We start from the raw sequence: 21,943 nt of genomic DNA, 5'->3' as shown, positions 1-21,943 counted from the left end.
ATGTTTCTTTGGTAATCAATTTTCCAAGAATATTGGCAATGGACTCAATAAAAGTCCAACATGACAAGGGTAAAATCAAGAACTCAACCCACGCATGAACCTTAAGCCTTCTGTCATTAGAGATAGTGAAATCACTTGACCATCTTTGAAAAAATAGTAGGGATGAATGCACTAACCAAGGGCCATCATTAAAAATTGCTTCTACCTAAAATGGGTTGGAAAAGGGAAATAAAAAAACCTTTGGTAAGAATTTTCACAACATCAAGGTGAACTCCATGAGGAGTTCAACTCTTGTTAACCGATTCTCAGAGAATAGGTTCAAGAGGAATCCTACCCACAAAATTCCCTATCAAGGTATGTTGTTCTAACAAATCACAAGTAGCATTAAATTATTGCAAATGCAAGATAATATCAAGATTACCTGGTGAAAGACCTTTAAGATGATTTTGTGAAGACAGTGGCATGGAGTTACTAGTGAAAAAGATGAGGGAATCCTGACAGCCCTCTGGAAGCAGTTGCATGAGGAATTGTCAAAAAATTGTAAATAATCTTTATATCTTTAAATGTTTTAAAAAAAAGACTAAATAAACAAATTTGACATTTTAATAAGGAATGCGGATTGCTATGAAATTATGAAAAATCTCATATTACTATATGACTGCATAAAGGCCTCTATTTTTTTGGGTAAGATCCATTAATGATAGATAGCCTTAACTATATGTAAAGAAAAGTCTAAACATTGTTCTCATCCTTATCAAGGGAGATGCCAACCATCTCTCCTTTTCTACAAACACACTAAACCTCACTAGTTCTTCAACATAATAAAGTTTTTTTATTTTTATTTTCTTTCACTATAGGATAAATATGATCTATAATTTCACATAACAATTAATGTTGTGGAATAATGCCTCACTAAATGATGCAATTTCTAGAATAAGAAAGAAATAGCCAGATTGAAGGGACACAATAAATAACATATTAGGTCATGGTTAATAGGGAGTACTTAGAACCTAAGGTTTATAGAGGCATACTTTTATGTAGATGTTTTAGGATGGGGAACTTTTCAATTGGAAAAGAGGCCCTAGATCAAATCCATTCTTTCCTCCACCACTTGAACTTGTGAACTAGTCCCTAGAGGATGTATGATCCTGATATTAGGATGAAGACCACCCTTAATGAAATAAGGAATTATGTCTTTCCTAACACCAAAGAGATACCCCATGAGGATGTTATTCCTTTAATATTGTTGCATAGGGGGAGATAGAAAATAAGATGGCCAAGCATTGATTACATTGAGAGCTTTGCACTAGTGGCAAAGATGAACTCCATTCATTTGATAATAGCTATAGCAGCAACTTAGAGATGGGTTGTTTATTAGATGGATGTGAAGAGCACACTTTTGAATGGTGATCTATATGAGGAGATATATATATAACAGCCATAGGAATTTATACATGATATTTCCTTGGTTTTCAACTTAAAGAAGTTTATCTATGGACTTAGACAAGCTCCTAGAGCTTGGTAGGCCAAGATGGATTCCTTCTTACTCTCGAAAGGCTTCACTAGATGTCATTCTAATATGAATGTCTCCATTCTTCAAAGGGATGATTCACATTTTCTCTTGTACTTTATGTGGATGACTTGATCATTACACGAAGTATTGCATCCATCATTGATAATGTTGAAGCTATTACATAGGATAGTTTTTCGATGATGGACTTGGGTCTACTTCATTATTTTCTTGGTATAGAGATACATCAATCCTCATTAGGGACCACACTATCACAGCCCAAGTATGCTCGTGATCTTCTAGCTTGATTTCACATGAGTGACTACAAGGTTGCATCTACCCCATTCCTTGTAGGTGTTAAGTTAGAAACAAAGTGTTCCTCTCAACTTGTTGATGAGACTCTATATAGATAGTCGGTGGGAAGCCTCATCTACTTGACACATACACACCCTGATATTTCATTTGTAGTTGGCATGGTTTCTCACTTCATGCAAGAACCACATGAACTTCATTGGAAGGTAGCCAAACACATCCTACATTACATCCAAGATACACATACACATGGGATACATTATGTAGTTGGTACATGACTTCAATTAGTGGGATACATAGACTCTGACCATGTAGGGAACCTTGATTCTCACATGTCTACTTCAAGATATGTGTTCATCTTGGTTCTAGCCCCATTTGTTGATAGAGTAAAAAGTAAAAGACCATTTCTCTTTCATCAATTAAAGCTAAGTATCGAGGAGCTATGAATTCAATGATAGAGGCTATTTGGCTACAATAGATTCTAAAGGAGTTTGGATTTGATCTACCTAAACCCACTATCATTCATTGTGATAACTAGAGTGTTATTGAGATCTCAAAACATCTAGTTTAGCATCAGTGAACAAAACATATTGAGGTTCATATGGACTACATCAGAGAGCTGATCCATGAGTAGGTAATCGCACTATAGTATTTTCCTAATGAGCAGCATGTAGCCAATATCTTCACCAAGCCCTTCACAGAGGTCAAGTATATTCATTTGTGAGATCTCTTGGGGGTGAGGGATTTTTCACTAGGAGGGTCACTTGATCCTTCTCTTCTATATTGTACATATCTTTCTTTTTTGGGAAGGGTTTTTTCCATAAGTTTTTCCCTCTTTCTCTATTTATAGAGAGATTTCATGCATTTCTCCATTGCGTTGTACTTAAGTAGCTAACATTGCTTTATAGCTGGGATCCATTATGCATTTCATTTTGTGAGCTTAAGTGCATTCTACTAAGTTGCACTTAAAGGGGGGTGTTAGTCTAAATAATTATTATTTACACTTTACTTAAGTCTACTTAGGATAAATGCATTATTTTATTATTTCTTAGGTTAGACACCTAGGAGTTTGCATATTCATATGAGTTGTCTTGTTGAGAACACTAGTGTAAGCAACTCCAATTTAGCACATGGTTTCTACAACACTAGAGTTTGCATAATCAACTAAGTTGTCATGTAGACAACATAGTTTGCACTTTTATTTAGCACATGGTGTCTATAACATAAGTGTACTTGCTACACCTTTATAGGCTTATCCTCTCATCATTTTACTAACTCCTGTGCATAATGGAGGATAATCCACACCTAGTATACATGTGTGAGGTTGTAACACTTATCATGTTGCTAACTCCTAGGCATTTTTGATGCATCATAGAGGCCTTTATATATAGGTACTTTGAGTGTACTATACAATTGAATTGAAATTCATATTGTAATTTTGATCACACTCTATTGGTCTTTTGTGCTAGTTATTGTACTTCTTGGTCATGGGTGAATTTTTCCCTAAGGAAAATTCTTACATGGCATCAAAGCCATAGGAGCGTCATTTCATAGCCATTGGAGACCGATCTTGCTTTACCTCTCTAAGGACACCTTGAAACAAATCCACAGTATCTACAAATATTAGGAGCATCTAGAGCCAAAGTAGACCACACCATTGCATCTGAAGTGATGTTGATTCAGTGAAAACTAACTATAAATTTGTCTATGTTGGGCTGTAGTCAATTTTGAGGATTTTTCTTTTTTTTTCAAACCTACACTCGAAGGCCCGATTTGAAAGTATAGTATGATCTATTAGCTCTACACATTTAATTTTTTCTAGATTTTCATTTATATTTCTTTTCCATTATTTTTGAATTTCTATTTTTGGAATTTTTTTGCCCATTAGACTTATAGAGAATTTTTTTTTGCAGAAACTAGGTAGTGAAACCCTAATCCCCACATGAGGAATATTTTCATATTATTTCAACATATTCTCTATGCAATATTGGTAGTCTACTTCACAAGTTTGAGCTGCAACATAGATTTTCTAGCATTTCTAGATAAATTTGGCAAATTTTGCATCCGATTGGCAAGCAACCCTCAATGGTCTCATCACAAGCCAACAACTCCATACAATAATGGTGGCTTGACTTATTTTTACTTGGTGGGCTCTACCATTTATTGGTAGTACAAGACAACTCCCACGGCAATGTGGGACTAATTTTGTCCCCGTTCAGTTGTATAAACTTTCTAGCTTCTGCAAAAGACCATCTACTAATGACTTTTACATTACCGATGTGGCTCCCCACATCCCCATCCATGTTGCTCCACTACACTTATGACATGCAACACACTACAATAATAGCAATGATGTCAATGCCTAGTCAATGGGCCCCCTCCACATGTGTCAGCTCAGCTCCACCAACACCCCTAGCAATCTAGTTAGCTACTCTGCAAGTAAGTCAGTGCACAGTCAGCACCAGCCCATGAGAACCTGATATACAATAGACGAGTGTCACCTAGGCACCCACCAAATCTATTGATATCATAATAGGTCACACAAGTTCATACAATTGTTGATATCAACATGACATCACCTACTACATCATTAGGGAGGAAAAATTGTTTGCTAACATAAGCCTTTTGTTGTGTTAAAATTGATGGTAATTTGACCATCATCTAGAGGCAAAATAGAATTGTTATGACAGTTGTTTGGATGTCAAAATTTAACCTCATTTTTTCCTGATTAGACCCCTCTTCAAATTTAGTTTTGATTTGATAGTCTAACTTTGGGAGGGCATAGCTCAGTCATCTGAGCTCCAAATCAGGTGCAATTTTTTTTTTTTGGATAGAATTTCCTAAAAAAATTAGTGGTGCTTTTATTTTCTAGCATTGGTTCACAAATGTTTCAAAATTTTTAGTTTTTGGTGATTGTACCTATCTAATCCTACATTTTGTAGCTTCAGTTACTCTGTACAGGCTCATCTGGATTCCAAATCAAGTTAATTTTTTTTAAAAAAGTGAGTAATTTTTTTGTCTACTTTCCAAATTTGCAATTAGATTATAGGCTTTTGTGAACCAAATCATCAATTTCAGAAATAGGTCCTTTCTTTGCATTATATTGCTTCAAAATTGTTATACAATGTTTAGTTTCAAATTTGGACTCCAAAAGGAGGTTGTAAACAGAAAATCAAAGGATCACTGAGGCAAAAATTGGCAAGTGGCTATTGTAAACACACTAAGTATAAAGTGCCAAAATCTTTCATTTGGAGGGGAGGGTAGTTTCTTGATTGAGTGAACAAGGGGGTGTCTCTTTGTGTTGTGTTCCTCTTTTTCTGTTGTTGTTTTTCATTTCTTGCATCATGGGAAATCTTAAGTTTCCAAAATTAAGACCACATAACTATGCTACATGGTCTATTAAAATGTGGTGTCAATTAATGCATAGTGAAGTTTTGCAATATGTAGATGGTACCCTTCTTAAACCAAGAGGTCAACAAGTTTCTAAAAGTGATATTATTACTCGACAAATGACAGATGGGAAAGCCCTAGGTGATGTTATGTTGGGGGTTAAAGACAAGATCTTCTATTAGATCTAGTAGTATAAGACATCCATAGGAAGCATGGGATGCCCTCAAAAATCTATATGGTAAAGTTATTGAGGATGTTTATAAAACTAAAGATCAGCTTGTCTCCCTAGATCCTGATACATTTGATTTTATGTAAGATTTTATTATTAAGGTGAATGAATTAAGAATGAAGCTTGATAATTCTGGTAGTCCTATTAAAGATGATAGGTTGACCTATCTCATTCATAATAAGTTGTCATCTAAGTACTCCACATGTGTTTCTTCTTACAACACTGCCAAGACTACATTAGGGGCTACCTATTAGAAAGTCCCTTTTGATTGTTATGCTCAAATATTGGATGATGAAGAAAAGAAGCTACAATCAATGGCAATTCTCAAGTCATCTAAGTCTAAGGAATTGGTGGCTAATAGTGAGGGTTCTCAAAATTCAGCTACTCAAACTTAAAATAAAGGAAAGAGCAAGAAGAAGAAGTGGAAGAATAACAAACAAGAGGATACAAAAAGCACAACACCAGCATCAATTCAACAAAGATAGTCTTCCTCAAATACAAACAAGAAGGGGGACAATAATCATGAGAAGAAAAAGTGCACCTATTGTAAAAACATGGGTGATGAAGAATGTCAATGTTATCACAAGGAGATTGATGAGTTGAAGCACATCATGAAGAAACACAATGTTCCACTGCCTAATTCTTCTAAGGATAAAGGAAATTCATCTTTAGATTCTAAGGGCAAAGGGCATGCTTTACTCACAAACATTATTAGTCAAGGAGAATGGATCATTGATTTAGATTCCATACATCATATGGGTGCATTAAAGCAAGATTTTTCTTCCATGACACATTTAGAGATACCACACATCTTTGTAGATGATGACACTAAGGTGGAATTTTTAGTTAAAGGAGAAGTGGAGATGGACAATGGAGCATTCAAAGATGTTCTATATGCTCCTAATCTTAACTCCAACCTTCTTTCAGTCTACCAAATGACTCACTATGGAGGTGGAAATAAAGTTGAATTTCTTCTAGATTTAATGGTAGCGAAAAGATTTAAGGATGACTCAATGATCACAATAGGTGAAGCCAATCACAATTCAAGGCTTTACACTTTCTCCTCCTCTATGCAAAAATCAAATGCATAAGCCTTGTTATTACACTCAATGGTAGAAAGAAAACTGTGGCATGAGAGATTTGGACATCTCAATTATAGATATCTTTAGTAGCTTAGCACCAAGAAAATGGTCACTGGTCCACCTCAAATTCAGTTTTTAGAAGGTGTTTGTTTAGGTTTCTCACTTGGAAAACATCCAGAAAAATTGTATGAAAAGGGAAATTCTTGGAGAGCACAATGTGTTCTTGAATTGGTTCATAGTGATGTGGCAAGACCATTTCCAGTGCCATCATTTGGCAAGTCTCACTATGCACTCATCTTCATAGATGACTACTCTTGCTTTGCTTGGGTTTTCTTTGTGGCTTGCAAGAGTGAAGTGTATGAAAATTTTCTCAACTTCAAGGTTCAAGTAGAAAGGAAGTTAGGGAAATTCATCAAAGTTATTCGAATAGATAACGGGGGGGAGTATGTGAACACAAGGCTAATAGACTTTTGCACTCAAGAAGGTATTGACCTTTAGAATTCACTACCTTATATACCAGAACAAAATAGTGTTGCTGAAAGGAAAAATAGAACTCTCAAAGAGATGACAATTTGCATGCTACAAAACAAGTCTCTTGATCAAATCTTTTGAGCAGAAGCAATGAATTGTGCTAACTATATTTAGAATAGGAGTCCTCACAAAGCTTTGGATGGTGTAACTTCTTTTGAAGCATGGACAAGTAGGAAACCTATGGTTAAGCACTTCAAAGTCATTTTTTGTCCCATGTGGGCATGGATACCTCCACAAAAACATAATGCATCGAAAGCTCAGAGCAAACCTTGTATCTTTGTTGGATATGTAGACTCACATAAAGCCTACAAGTTTAAGGATCTAAAGACACATGATATATTCTATGAGAAGAGTGTACATTTTGAAAAAAAATTTCCAAGCTTTTCTTATTCAACTCCTCCTTCCTCCTTCATTGAAGAGAGTCATAGTGATATTAGTAACATGGAAGATGTTCATCCCTGACCAACATATAGGCATCAACTAGTTGAGATTGAGGATACTCTTACTACATCTTCTTCCACTAGACCTAGATGGACTAGTAGACACTAGATGTGGTAGATCCATTGGTAGAAAATCCTTCTAATAATAGGAGGACAAGATCATAGCACAAATAACTCCCACATGCTTATATTGATGCTACTTCAAATCCACAATCATTCAAAGAAGCATTAGGTATTCTAGAATGGGATAGAACTATGGAGGAAGAGTATATTTCTATTATGAGAAATGATACATTGGACTTAGTCTCTCTTCCTAAGGGAAGAAAATTGATTCAATGTAAGTGGATCTATTGGACCAAATTTTTAGTGGATGGAAGTATGGATAAACATAAAGATTTACTTGTTGCAAAAGGTTTCTCTGAAGTACCAAGCATTTATTATAGTAAGACCTTTGCACCAATGGCAAAGATGAATTCCATTCATTTGACAATAGCTATAGTAGCAACCCAGAGATGGGTTTTTTATTAGACGGATGTGAAAAGCATAATTTTGAATGGTGATCTATATGAGGAGATATTTATGGAGCAACCACAAGGATTCATATAGGATACTTCCTTGGTCTACAAGCTAAATAATCTATCTATTAACTTAGAAAAGCTCCTAGGGCTTGGTACGCTAGGATGGATTCCTTCTTACTTTCCAAAGGCTTCACTAGATATCATTCTGATCTGAATTCTACATTCTTCAGAGGGATGATTCAAATTTTCTCCTTGTACCTTATGTGGATGACTTGATCATTGTAGGAAGTACTGCATCCATAATTGATACTGTTAAGGCTACTTTGTAGGGTAGTTTTTTTATGACAGACTTGGGTCTACTTCACTTTTTCATTGGTATAGAGATACATCACTCTAAAGATCATCAAAGATCATACTATCACATCCCAAGTATGTTGTTGATCTTTTAGCTTTCTTTCACATGAGTGACTGCAAGGCTGCATCTACCCCATTCCTTGTAGGTGTTAAATTAGAAACAAAGTGTTCCTCTCCACTTGTTGATTCGACTCTGTATAGATAGTTGGTGGGAAGCCTCATCTACTTGACACATACATGCCTTGATATTTCATTTTTAGTTGGCATGGTTTCTTGCTTCATGAAAGAACCACATGAACTTCATTGGAAGGTAGCCAAATGCATCTTGCATTACATCTAGGGTACACATACACATGGGATACATTATGTAGCTAGTACAAGACTTTAGTTGGTGGGATACACTAACTTTAACTATGCAAAGGACCTTGATTCTCACAAGTCTACTTCAAGATATGTGTTTCATCTTGGTTTTGGCCACATTTTTTGGCAGAGTAAAAAGAAAAACACCATTTCTCTTTCATCAACTAAGGCTATGTATCAAGGAACTATGAATGCAATGGCAGAGGCTATTTGGCTACAACAAATTCTAAAGGAGTTTGGATTTGATCTACCCAAACACATTGTCATTCATTGTGATAACCAAAGTTCTATTGAGATCTTGAAACATCTAGTTCGGCATTAGCAAACAAAACATATTGAGTTTCATATTCACTACATCAAAGAGTTGACCCATGAGTAGGCCATTGCACTGAAGTATTGTCCTACTAAGTAGCAGGTAGCTAACATCTTCACCAAGCCCTTCACAGAGGTCAAGTATATTCATTTGTGAGATCTCTTGGGGGTGAGGGATTTTTCACCAGGGTAGCCACTTGATCCTTCTCTTTTATATTATACGTAGCTCTCTTTTTGGGGGAGGGCTTTTTCCCATGATTTTTTCCCTCTTTCTCTATTTACAAAGAGATTGCATGCATTTTTGCATTGCATTGTACCTGGGTACCTAACATGGTCTTGTAGTTGGGACCCATTATGCATTTCATCATAGGTTTTGTGAGCTTAAGTGCATTCCCCTAAGTTGCACTTAACGAGGGGTGTTAGTGTAAATAATTATTATTTACACTTCACTTAAGTTTACTTAGGATAAATGCATTATTTTATTATTTCTTAGGCTAGACACCTAGGAGTTTGCATACTCATATGAGTTGGCTCGTTGACAACATAGGAGTAAGAAACTCCAATTTAGCACATGGTTTATATAGAATAATTGTACTTGCTACACCTTTGTAGGATTATCCTCTCATCATCACATTAACTCCTATGCATAATGGTGGATAATCCATACCTGGTGGACATGTGCCTATCTGTAAGACTTATCATGTTTCTAACTCCTAGGAATTCTAGATGCATCATAGAGGCCTTTACATACTGGCACCTCTAGTCTGCTATACAATTGAATTGAATATCATATTGTTATTTTGATCATACTCTTTTGGTCTTTTGTGCTTTTTATTGTGCTTCTTTTTCTTGGGTGAATTTTTCCCTAAGGAAAATTCTTATAGAGAATTTGCAAGCCTATGATCCTAACAGTTAAGTCGTGAGTCTAGAGGATGCAAAGAGATCTTATATAGATAAGTGAGATGTTTTCGATGCCCAGAAGGGATTTGGAGCATTCATTTATCCCTAATCAAATCAAAAGATATGAAAATGTCATGTCATATGAGGCATATGGGGCTAATGGACTACAGAGAGGAACAGGGTTCAACATTGACACCAAGTCTTAATACCATTATCTTCAAAAAAAATTGTTAAACTCATTTGAAGTCAATTCTCCTCTTCTATCAAATCCAAAATATCTAATCTTTAAACAAGATTCATTGTCAACTCTACTCTTAAATATCTTGAATTTCTCAAAATCTTCATACTTCTCTCTAAGAAATGATACCCATGTTATTCTAGTGAAATAATGAACAAGATTCATTAAAAAATTTCAACATAGAATGCTCTTGTCTTAGTATGACCACTCAAGTCTATATGCACAATTTTGAACTTCATAGATTTAGTAAAATTATTGCTTGGAAATGAACTTTTCTTCTATTTTTCCATCACACATTCCTTACAAAACACATTAGTAGGTTTCACAATCTTGGAAAAATCTCTAACTACAAGCGTATTATTGGCCTTCACAATGTTATGAAAGTTGATATGAAAAAATCTCTTATGCTAAACCAACTATCATCCACCTTAGCAACTAAACATGGCATATCAATAGAATTCAACTCAAATACATTACCTTGTGTCCTTGTACTAGTACCAATCAATGTGCCACATTTATATTTGATAATGTAGGTCTTGTCTATAAACTACAACTAAGAACCCTTATCCACTAGTTGTCCAACACTCAAAACATTATCCTTCAAACCACCAAAATTTAAACATCATCAGTGTTGTTGTTTTCACCAAGTGCAATAGATCCTTTTCCTTTTATATGATAGGCTACATTATTTCCAAATCTAACAATTCCTTTGTGATAGCTATTGAATTCAAAAAATTAATTCATATATCTAATCATATGATGAGAATAACCACTATCAATAATCTGATCAGATTTCCTCTTTTCAACTTTTGATAATAATGCTTTTTCTTCTCTAATGTCTTCTTTTTTAGAGATTTCTTCCTTAATATCAAAAAATCCTATCCCATAATTTTTATCATCACTTTTACTCAAGAATTCTTCTATTCTAGCATGAAATTGTTCATCAATTGTTAAAAGGAAATATTTAGGAATTCTTGATTTGTAGGCCTTCTTAACCTTCTTAACTTGGAGGGTTTCTGTGTAATCATATTTGGTGTTATGTGTGTGAATGCTTGTGAGTTTATATGATCTAGATGTATATGCCTTACATGTTATTTCAATTTATCTATTGAAGGCATAAGATGGATGTATGGTGAAAGTTTTATGGGTCCAAGTTTAAAATACAAATTCACCGCCCACCCACCCTGCTTCTTTTGAAAGTTTACTCTTTGCCCTTGTAATTCCAACAATTGGTATTAGAGCTTTATTCTCTGAAAGGGAAGCTTATCAACTTTTAGGAAAGATTTTGAAATGGAAGTCTACAAGTTGGGAAAGAATATTGAGAATTGGGAGATTGAAATGCATCTTATTCTACATCAATTGGCTGAAGCAAGAGAAACTAGTGAAGGTATGCTCTGATACCATTTGATGAAAGGCCACACCACCCTTACCAACTCACAACTAAGAATGCAACAATATGGAGGCAAGAGAGATAAAATGCTTCCCAAGAAATTTTATTATGCTTGAAAATTCTTATAACACCCACAAGATGATATCATAGATATGACTTCTTCAAAAAGAAGTTTAAAAATTCTTCAACATAAGAGAAATCCCAAATAAGAGTCTTCAGACCAAGAGCTTCACCAAGAAGAACTTCCCAACTAAGAGCCTTCACCTCCAAAGCTTCCACACCTTCCAGCTTTACAGCTTGAAGCTTGACCTTCCAAAGCTTCTCCTTGTCGAGTTTGATTAAAAATGCTCATATGCATTGCTTAAATAGGCACTCACCAATTCATCCACAACCTTCTAGAATTCTTCCTACACAATATCCATAACCTTCTACAATATCCACAACTTTCTAGAATACAATAAGCACCACCATGTGGCCCAATTAGAAAATTACATTTCCTCTATGGATCACAACAAATATTAAATGCATGATGTAAGGAACTTTCCACAAACTTTTAAGATGCTACCTACACACTTCGATTAATGGTTTCCTCTATGGATCACAACAAATATTAAATGCATGATGTAAGGAACTTTCCACAAACTTCTAAGATGCTACCTACACACTTTGATTAATGGAATGACAACTATTTTTCCTATTTTCCATTTATGCCACCTTGCACCTTGAAAATAGAAAATCCTCTTTTCTTTTCTTTTCTTTTTTTTTTCATTTTTAATTTTTTACTATTTTTCTATCTATTTTGATCACTTTCTCTCTCCTCCACATTTTTTTTATTTTTTATTTTTTTATAAATAATTTTCCCATGCGAGATGCTCCTGCATCAGACTCCCCCGGTAGATAGAAAAGTGTGTCCCACACTTTGATGCCAAAAAGAAAGATATACAACCATCTTCATCTTCAGTAAAGGCTTCCACCTCAATAGGGACAAGAAAACCACCATGCAAATCCTCCACATCTGCATTACTTTATCAAATACTAGAATCTCAACCATCCAATTAGCATGCTCACCCCGAAGAATAAATTGCACATAATGCTTCATCAAAAAAACGTCATTCACATCAGCAACAACTTGTAGATCTCCATCAACACATTCCAAACTCACAACACTAGTAGTCTCATTGCTCACTATTGGAAATAGAGATGGAGTAACTTAGAGGGGAGGGGTGAATCGGTTACCACAAAAAAAAATCCATAGATCCTTAGATGTCTTAAAATATAGTTGCTGTTGACACTCGATAACCACAAAAATAAATGTTGAAACTTAATAGATGTTCTGTTAACTTATTAAGAATTTAAAGTGATTAACATGCATGCATAAAAGAAATAACAAGAACACAAGAGACACCAAATTTAACGTGGAAACCCAATATAGGAAAAACCGCCAAGTAACTAGTCACCAATTTTCACTCTTCTGAAGTGAGCCCTGTTAGGAGCCAACCCTGTTAAAGGTTACAAAACACACTGTTAGGTGTGACCCTGTTAGAGGATTTAATCACCTTGTAAGGAGTGGCCTGGTTGGAGGTCTTAAGAACAATTTGACTGAATTGTCACCTTGTTAGAGAATTTACAAAATGGTCGTTAAACCAACTCTATTAAGAGATTTTGAATCACTGTTACAATGATTAGAAAGCAACAATGAAGTGATCTGAAATATATGCAACTTATCTTTGCTGAATACAGATCTCTATTTTGCTTCACTAGATCCTCACTAATCGAATACAACTTTGCAGCTCCATAAGGATATCTAATCCTTCCACAACATTCGCTCATATATTCAATATTTGTTCATTCCATTTACATCCATACATTCACACTCTTATGCATCCACACTCTTACATCTTCATGAATTCACAACTTGACCTTTCATATATACCTTGCAGATTGTTAAGTTGGCTCAATTACAAGTTACAACAACTGAAAAACATTAAATCAATCAGCTGCAAACATTGCACAGAATAATTAAACTTAACTCTTTAGAACAATAAAATTCTTCACTACCCAACCCAGCTCAGTGACCACTACTCCAAAATGGTTTCCCTAGTGTTAACCAAGTGAAGCTTGGTAAACACTGCAAACCTTGCAACTTCCTTCAGAGACCGAGTTAACTCGGTAAACATTGACCTTCCTTCGCTTATTGAGTGAGCTTGGTAAAAGTTAACTTTTTCTTTGATGACCGAGTGAACTTGGTAGACATTGACTTTCCCTTTGTTAACCTTGAGAGCTTGGTTAACATTAACTTTCTGCTACAAAATCCTTTGGTGCCTGAGTGAGCTTAGTAAGAGCTAACTTACTGTGCAATGTTCAGGAACACTCAATAGTCACTATAAATTGTTTTTCTAACCATCTAAGCTCGGTAGACTCTATCTGATGGCTGATATGACATTTGTGTAACATCAAAGACAATACACAATTAACAATTGTATCCAACAATCTCCCTATTAGGATAAACCACAGACATAAATAAAAAACTACATGCAAATATAACCAATAACAGAAAATAATAGAACACACAGAAATGAACACAAGGCACCAAGATTTAACGTGGTTCACCCAATCCCTGGGCTACGTCCACCAAATAGCAAGTCCGATCTTATTACAATCCAGTGATTACAACCTGATTACAATCCGTAATCCCTTACAGCTCAATATCGCCGCAAGAACCAATTTCGTATCACCACATATATAAAATACCCAACCCTAAGCCCTTTTATTACAAGTATTAAACTGCTTTAGGGTTATAACATGTCACCACAATCTAACACTCCCCACTATTTATGAAGTATGTACAGTACTTTCCTGATCAGTCACCACAATCTAACACTCCCTCTTTGGCATTGATGGCAACACAACATGTCATAGAAGAATGAAACTTGAAAATAAGTCAAGATTTCTCTTATATGGAAACACAACATGTCAACATAACAATTATCCCTCTAAGATAGAAAACTCTCCCTCTTATAGTAATCTCCCTCTATGAAAGAATTACATAGCAAACTCTTTATCTTTAACAAATTTTAGAGAGATATGAAAGTAAAACTCTCTCTCTTTGAAAACACATGCCAAAGACAACTCAACTCAAATGAATTTCAATGTACCTTTAGTACTGATTCATATGCAATATTTCCTAATTATGCTGCATCAACTGATAGATCTTCAACCTGGTATGAGTTGATGCTTTAGTGAACTTCAGATAGGGGAGTGACCCCTAACTTACCTCTTAGATACAAGAATGCATCCTTATGTAATGGTTTTGTGAATATGTCATCAATTTGTTCCTTTGTATGAACATATTCCAATCTGATCTCCTTATCTTGCACCAATTCTCTGACAAAATGATATTTTATTACAATGTGCTTAGTTTTGGAATGCATCACTAGATTCTTAGATATGTGTATTGCACTTGTATTATCATAGAACATAACAACTGGTTCTTTGATTTCCACCTTCATGCCTTCCAACAACTATTTTAACCAAACAATATTAGAACAGTTTCCTATTACAGCAACATACTCTGCCTCTACTGTAGATTGGGATATACAATTCTGCTTTTTGCTTGTCCAAGAAACCAACCTCTTTCCAAGAAAGAATGCACCTCCAATTGTACTTTTTCTATCATCAAGGTTTCCTACCCAATCAACATTAGTAAACACTTTCAAATCCAAATTACCTCCAAACTTATACCATAAACCATACTCTTTAGTTCCTTTCAAATATCTCATTATTCTTTTGATTGCCATAATGTGATTTTCTCTTGTTTTTGCTAAGAATCTTGCTACAATACCAACTGCAAGAGCAATATTTGGCCTAGTATGAACTGCATACTGCAACTTTCCAATCATAGATCTATATAGTGTTTGATCTACTTCTTTTGATTCATCTTCCTTGGTAAGTTTTAATCCATTACACATAGGAGTCCCAACTAGTTTCTTGCCTTTTGAATGAATTTCATTATTAGCCTCTTGCATTTCAACTTCAGGTTCTATCTGTTCTAGCTCAGTAGATGTTGGCTTGGGTCCTTTAGACTCAGTAGACACTTGCTCGGTAGTCACTGAATTTAACTCATTTTGCTCTTGCTCGATTTGAACTTCTTGTAAATCCATTATAGATGACTTGGGAGTAGAAGATTCCTGATTCTCTAATGTAACTAGTACTGTATCAGGTTCAGTGAAGAAAAACCTTTTATAATCTTCTGGTTCCCTTTTGCTTTCTTCTTCAGTTCTTTTTGCAAACTCATCAACTTTCACATGTGCACTTTCTATGACTTTGTGAGTAGACAAGTTCAAACATCTATATGCCTTACTTTTGCATGAGTATCCAAAGAATATACCTTCATCACCTTTCACATCAAATTTGCCTTTTCTAGATTCTTTCAAAATGTCTGAACTTTGGTCTAATTCATCTTCACTTTCTGACCGAGATTCCTTTTTCTTTTTACTATTCTCCTCAAGTGAAAGCTTGGCTTCAAATGTTGACTCAATGTTCTTGGAAGCTAGAACATAGTTGTCAAAGTTGTCTAGTTCAAATGCAGTTAATCTTCCAACTATGGCCTCTAGGTTTATCTTATGATTTGCTTCACATCTTCTTTCTTTAATTGTAGAAACTTTGATTGCATAAATGGGAAGTAGAGTTTTAAGAACTTTACTTATAACTATCTCTTCCTTGATATCTCCTCTAGATGCTTTGATTGCACTGACACATGTTTTGACTCTTTCAACATATTTTGTAATGTTTTCATCCTCTCTCATTCTCATTCGATCAAATTGTCCTCTTAGACTTTTTGCTTTGGCTCTTCTAACATTATCATCTCCTCCATAGATCTCTTTCAGCTTTTCCCACATTTCAAAAGCTGATTTGCAGTCCTTGATATCGTCAAATTCTTCATAACTCAGAGTAGATGCTATATCTATCATCATAATGTTGTGCATCTTCTTTTCAGCAATATCATTGATAGATAGTGTACCAGCTGGTTTTGCATATTTTTCATCGAGGTATTTTAGTCCTGTGTCTCCAACAGAAGCTAGATGAAGTCTCATCAACCCTTGCCATGCTGAGAAGTTGTTCCTCTTAAGTCTTGGAATTTCCCTTTTATAAGACATCCTGATCTTTGGCTTAGATCCTTGAAATATTATCCTGCAAGCACCAAAAGCTCTAATACCGATTGTTGGAAATGGAGATGGAGTAACTAAGAGGGGAGGGGTGAATCAGTTACCACAAAAATAAATTCGCAAATCCTTAGATGTCTTAAAATATAGTTGTTGCTGACACTCGGTAACCACACAAATAAATGTTGAAACTTGATAGATGTTCTGTTAACTTATTAGGAATTTAAAGTGATTAACATGCATGCATAAAAGAAATGACATGAACACAAGAGACACCAGATTTAATGTGGAAACCCAATATGGGAAAAACCACCGACTAACTAGTCACCAATTTTCACTCTTCTGAAGTGAGCCCTGTTAGGAGCCAACCCTATTAAAGGTTACAAAACACACTATTAGGTGTGACCCTATTAGAGGATTTAATCACCCTGTAAGGAGTGGCTTTGTTGGAGGTCTTAAGAACAATTCGACTAAATTATCACCTTGTTAGAAGATTTGCAAAATGGCTGTTAAAGAAACTCTGTTAGGAGATTTTGAATCACTATTACAATGATTAGAAAGAAACAATGAAGTGATCTGAAATATATGCAACTTATCTTTACTAAATACATATCTCTGTTCTGCTTCACTAGATCCTCACTAATCGAATACAACTTTGCATCTCCATAAGGATATCTAATCCTTCCACAACATTCACTCATATATTCAATATTCGCTCATTCCATTTACATCCATACATTCACACTCTTATGCATCCATACTCTTACATCTTCATGAATTCACACCTTGACCTTTCATATATACCTTACAGATTGTCAAGTCGGCTCAATTACAAGTTACAACAACTAGAAAACATTAAATCAGTCGGCTGCAAACATTGCACAAAACAATTAAACTTAATTGTTTAGAACAATAAAATTATTTGCTGCCCAATCTAGCTCGGTGACCACTAATCCAGAATGGTTTCCCCAGTGTTAACCAAGCGAAGCTCGGTAAACACTGCAAACCTTACAACTTCCTTTGGAGATCAAGTTAACTTGGTAAACACTGACCTTCCTCCATTTATTGAGTGAAGTCGGTAAAAGCTAACTTTCTCTTCAATGACCGAGTGAACTTGGTAGACATTGACTTTCCCAATGTTAACCTTTGGAGCTCGGTTAACATTAACTTTCTGCTACAAAATTTTTTGATGCTTGAGTGAGCTCGGTAAGAGTTAACTTACTGTGTAATGTTAAGGAACGCTTGGTAGTCACTATAAATTGCTTTGCTAACCATTTGAGCTGAGTAGACTCTGTCTGATGGCTGATATGACATTTGTGTAACATCAAAGATAATACATAATTAACAATTGTATCCAAAAGATTCTCTGCAACATACAAGCCATGATCAACAACAACTGGATCATCCATGATGAAGTGCTCTACAATCTCCTTGTCAGACTCAACCAACTGATCATGAAATGTAATCTTTATCCCAACATCAACAATGTTAAGAATATCCTCAGCAACAACCTCAAGTTTCTCTATAGGTTCTATATTAGGTTCCACAATCTAATCAACAAGACCAACTTCTTCCACCTTGGCCTTCTTAGCTTGATCAACCAATCTAACATCCAACCAAGAAAACATCTTAGAAAAATTCCTCTCCTCTATATCATGGATTTTCGAAATCATCTTAGGGTCCAATCCTCTTGGAGCCATCTTCCAAGATCTTTGTAAACCCTCTACAACCAATCCTTCCCATGCTCCTTGTGACAACCTCGAATTGTTTGCAAGTCAGATCACAACCTACCACCTCTCACGAACAATCAGGAACCACATCACAAGTCCAAGACCACGGATTTTTCATCCACAAGCTCTCTAAAATCATGCCTCAACAAGTTTAGTCTTCCATCTCCACATCCATTGATTCATTTTCATGTCCTTCCAAGGTCTTGGTGCAAACTACCTCAACTTCAGTGATTTGTCTACATGCTCAGGAACTGTCGCTCTGATAAACTTCACCCAACCAAGGTCTTGCTACAAACTTCCTCACACTTCAGCAATCTACTTGTACACTCAGGAACTCCTGCTCTAATACCAATTGATGAAAGGCCACACCTCCCTTACCAACTCATAACCAAGAATGCAACAATATGGAGGTAAGAGACATAAAATGCGTCCCAAGAAATTTTATTATACTTGAAAATTCTTACAACACCCACAAGATGATATCATAGATATGAATTCTTCAAAAAGAAGTTAACAAATTCTTCAACATAAGAGAAATCCCAAATAAGAGTCTTCACACAAAGAGCTTCACCAAGAAGAACTTCCCAACTAAGAGCCTTCACCTCCAAAGCTTCCACACCTTCCAGCTTTCAACCTTGAAGCTTGACCTTCCAAAGCTTCTCCTTCTCGAGCTTGATTATAAATGCTCATATGCATTGTTTAAATAGGCACTTACCAATTTATCCACAACCTTCTAGAATTCTTCCTACACAATATCCATAACCTTCTGCAATATCCACAACTTTCTAGAATACAACTAAGCACCACCATGTGGCCCAATTAGAAAATTGCATTTCCTCTATGGATCACAACAAATATTAAATGCATGATGTAAGGAACTTTCCAAAAACTTCTAAGATGCCACCTACACACTTTGATTAATGGAATGACAACTATTTTTCCTATTTTCTATTTATGCCACCTTGCATCTTCAAAATAGAAATTCCTCTTTTCTTTTTTATTTTTTTTCTTTTTTTCATTTTCTATTTTTTATTATTTTTCTATCTATTTTCCTCACTCTCTCTCCTCCACAATTTTTTTTTTTTTTTTTTGTTTAAAAAAAAAAAATTCCCATCTGAGATGCTATTACATCAAAAACTCTAAAGAATTCCTTGAAGAGAAGGAAGGAAATTGCAATTGTGGACAATAGCACACAATACAAAGAGATAGACACTACCAAGCTATTTGCAAATGGAGACTCAAATGAATTTGATGTAGCAGTTGTAGATCTAATGGAAAAGAATAGAATCCAAGCTGAAGAAATCAAAAATCTCAAGTTAGAGCAAGAATCACAAGCTATACTAGTATGTGGAGTAGTTAAACAAAGGAAGAAAGCAATGAAAGAAAAAGAAATGATTGAAGAAGAAAATTTGGTTTTGACTAATAGACTCGAAGAGAAGTCAATAGAACTAACTAAGATTTCCAACACACAATTGGATAATCTAAGTCAAATGATGAATGCCAACTATGAATTGAATGTCAAAGACATTGAGATAACTATATTGAAGGTGCAGAATGAACAATTGCAAAGTGACCTAAAGAGGGAAAAGGAATTTTTTTAAAGTTTCATCAAACCAAATGAATCCATCAAATACTTTGAGTAATTACTGAGATCCCCTAGATCTAACAATGATAAATTTGGACTCGGATACACAAGTACTGAAGAAGGAGAATCGTCCAAAAGTGTTGAAGAAAGAAACAACAAAGGTAAATAACTCCATACCTACTTGTCATAATTGTGGTAAGAAAGGACATACTAATGTGTACGAGAGCAAGACTGTAAATCAAAATTTCAAGCCTAAGAACATGGTTCACTGCCATAAGTGCAATACACTAGGTCATCAGGCACATGAATGTAGAACCAAGACCATGCACACACAAAGATTTGAAGGATATTGATACAACTATCAGAAGTATGGACATAGAGCTTTTGAATGTAGATCCAAACCCATGTGGCTATCAAATAGGTAAAAATAGGTAAGGAACAATGGCAACTCTTATAAATGAGATTATAGTGGGAGATATATCTATCATTATTGTCAAGAATATGGACATGTTCATGAGAATTACATTAGGAAACACTTCAATAGTAACAACAAAAGGTGGTTGAGTTAAACCACATGTTTTATCTATTTGAAGACTGGTCACATCAGTAGGCATTATCTAACAAGGTCACAAGCACCAAGCTATGAATTTGATAAAGGCAAAGGAAAGGAAAATTTTGAACACATTAGAGATAAGATGAATAAGACACAGAAAAAGAAAGATGATTGCAACACATCAAATGGAGAAGGGATTACTTCACCCAATGAGTTAGGTTATCACACCTCATCAAACTAGGCAATCAAGAGGTATGTAGGACTAATATTCAAGTGTTATATCATACACCAGCTCCAAATGAGATAGTACTAAAAATATTACATTAGCATGAATAAAGATGCAAGATGTTGTTAGGAATCCAAGATAAATCTTTGAGTTTTTCATGATGTTGTTGAGCATTAAATATTTCTTATGTATGCTAAGTAGAATCCTAGAAGATGTTGAGCTACCAGTCTGGCTATTTGATGCTAAGCTCATAGTAGCTATGGAGTGATGAAAATGTCAATAGATGGTGAGTGAGCTTGAAATTTGTTGATGCCAAGCTTATAGTTGTGTAAGCACTCAACATTTATTACATGGTTTTCAAAAGGTATTTGATTGATTTTAGCTCAATTTTCATCATTTTCAATTCAAGAAAGAGCAAGCAGAGTAGAAGGTGATTTGAAATCTGTTCCAAGCATTTGCAAAAGATTTTAGTAGTGATTCAACACCAATTCATCAGATTTTATAAGGTACTTATCAATAGCCAAGCTACGTAGTTTAAATTTCATAAACCCTAGTTTCTCATTATGGCATCTAATTCAAAGAATGTTGAAGGGAAGGAAGTTTTGAATGTTCTGTTAGTGAGTAATGAAGCTAAACAACCCATTTTCAAAGCCATTCCTGATATTACATATTAGGAAAACCCTTTTGGTGCATTATTCAAACTCTGAATTGTTCAATCCTAAAAAACTCCTACATGGATCTCTAACTCCATTAAATAAAAATTGACTCAGAAGAGAGAAAATAGGAAATTTCCAAATTAGGAAGATTTTAATAATTGGAAGATATGACATTTTTGGTAACTTCCAAAATACCTCCAAAAGAAAATTTGAAGTTTCCTATATCTACCCTTTAAACCATAAAAGCTAATTGCCAACTAATCTCCAAATTTTAGAAAGAAATTTCAAAGTTATTACAAAGTAGAAAAAATAAAAAATATATATATTTTTTAAACTGAAATTCAGAGGTCAAGATAGAATTTTTGGCTCTCAAAAAATAAATCAAAATCATCCTGATAGAGCTAACTAAGTTTGGAATCTACCTCTACTATAGATTTTGAAAAAAACCTAGAAAAATCTAAGAAA

At 35.0% G+C, this 21,943-nt stretch overlaps 1 non-coding gene across 1 annotated transcript; it reads right to left on the bottom strand.

Annotated features, from left to right (window-relative positions):
* Positions 1-672: 672 nt before the first annotated feature.
* Positions 673-794, bottom strand: LOC149528138 (U6atac minor spliceosomal RNA). Its single transcript, XR_016359416.1, has one exon. It is a non-coding gene; the product is annotated as a U6atac minor spliceosomal RNA (small nuclear RNA).
* Between the last annotated feature and the right edge of the window lie 21,149 nt (positions 795-21,943).

The sequence above is a fragment of the Cupressus sempervirens genome, chromosome 11 (genome assembly GCF_028749045.1).
Source record: "Cupressus sempervirens isolate cs-2001-9-10 chromosome 11, ASM2874904v1, whole genome shotgun sequence".
In the NCBI taxonomy this organism is placed as follows: Eukaryota; Viridiplantae; Streptophyta; class Pinopsida; order Cupressales; family Cupressaceae; genus Cupressus; species Cupressus sempervirens.
The sequence above is the reverse complement of the archived record's forward strand: the minus strand, read 5'-3'. Positions and strand labels throughout refer to the sequence as shown.